The sequence below is a fragment of the Saccostrea echinata genome, unplaced genomic scaffold (assembly GCF_033153115.1).
Source record: "Saccostrea echinata isolate AGI-Se365-2 ecotype Australia unplaced genomic scaffold, CSIRO_AGI_Sech_v1 ptg000005l, whole genome shotgun sequence".
NCBI lineage: Eukaryota > Metazoa > Mollusca > Bivalvia > Ostreida > Ostreidae > Saccostrea > Saccostrea echinata.
Window position 1 is genome coordinate 12,741,544 of NW_026889754.1, and position 1,683 is coordinate 12,743,226.

Consider the following 1,683-nt stretch of genomic DNA (forward strand, 5'->3'; position numbering starts at 1 on the left):
TATTTCATTCAAAATCATGCCATTTCGATTTTCTTTAGAAAATACAAGACATAGTACTTAATATTGCTTTTAACACAAAGTTAAATACTTCCGTGCAAATTTATTGTACATGTAGGGGCTGAATATTTTTTAAAATGATATATTGGTATCATCTACTCTTTTTTAACTTTCAGCAACAAATATATTTATTTTCAATTATTAACAAAAATAATGTTATATTTCAAATCATATTCTAGTGGATCACAGCATTCAACGGTTGATATTTGCTCAAAGATCTTTAAAAAAAAATTGTCAATGTGTTGTAGAAGAATTACAAATTAATAAATGTTTTATTTGGTTGTGGCAATGATTTAATAAAACATTACAGTTTTTTTTTTTAATAAAGACATGGTAATATAAAATTTGAATTTGAATCGAACCAGTATGAGATAAAATAATTTGAAACACAAATATTTGCTGGATAGTATTGATATTTTTTCTCTTCTCACAAATTTCCCCCTTCCCTCCCCCCCCCCCATCCCATTTTTAAAATTGGAAAACGATGTGTAGACATCTGCGTATTTGCGTATAAGCAGCTACGCGCCTGTCAGAATATATTCAAGTAAAGATATTCAAATCTTAACAGCCTTCAAACTTTCAAACCATTGTACTATTAAAAAAACAAAGTATTATTTATCTAGAAAATTTATTTAATTAAAAACAGCTTTTCAAATTCAAAGGCAGGCTGTGAGGGGATTTCTGAGCAGGTGCAAAATATTTCAAACAGTCCACAGTTCAAACAGTTCTTCTGGATGAAATCAATTCTAAAAACAAAATGAAATACCATTATGGAAAGTTCATTGGGGTTTTAAGAAAGTGATACTCAAAACAATGCATTGAGTAACATGGAAAGCATATACATGACTCTACTGTTTATATTATCAAAACATTTCAATAATCTTGCTAGGAATATGTATGGTTTATAGCTTATATGGAGCATACCTTTTTATTTTATTGGTGGAAACACTTGCTGCCTGAATGAATTGTTCAAATTGTTTGGGAGTAGCTAGAACAAAATATATATGTAATGAGTGAATAACTTAATGATAACTATTGTAGAATGAAATGACATTGCATTGTACAAAACAAACCAAGCTATACTATATTTTCTGAAATTTATAAAATAAATGGAAACAAACTTTTGATACAAAACTTTTTGGGAAATTGAAACCTATGACATTAAATTTTGCAAAAATAGAATTGGTAGCTATACTTAATTTACGTAAAAAAAAAAATAAAAATCAATATACTAGAGATAAATTTAATTCTTTCACCTATACAACATTTTAAAAAAATACTTAACACTGGCATCCTATAAAATTAATGTGAAATGCTTTAGTGTGATCATACCCAGTGGAGAAAATGATGCATCTATTTTGATAGTTCTAGCTGATGTAAATGCCAGTTTGAACCAGTTCTGTGACAGCTACAATGAGAAAAGAATTATACATATAAACAGTACATAAATACATGTTTATACATATAAGACTGACTTAATGTACATGTAGTCAGACAAATGAAAATTCAAACATTTTATCTTCATTAATGTAGAAATTCTACAAATTTACAGCCTAGTGATACAGATAGTTAAAGTTCTACGATGAATTTAAAATATGAAGCACTGGTAAGAACTGAAATCTGAAA

General features: G+C 27.7%; 1 long non-coding RNA gene across 1 annotated transcript; it reads right to left on the bottom strand.

Annotated features, from left to right (window-relative positions):
* Positions 1-730: 730 nt before the first annotated feature.
* On the bottom strand, positions 731-1,467 carry LOC133180066 (uncharacterized). The gene is made up of 3 exons (XR_009720266.1): positions 1,390-1,467; positions 982-1,045; positions 731-803 (listed from the first exon to the last, which is right to left on the bottom strand). It is a non-coding gene; the product is annotated as an uncharacterized LOC133180066 (long non-coding RNA).
* Positions 1,468-1,683: the final 216 nt, after the last annotated feature.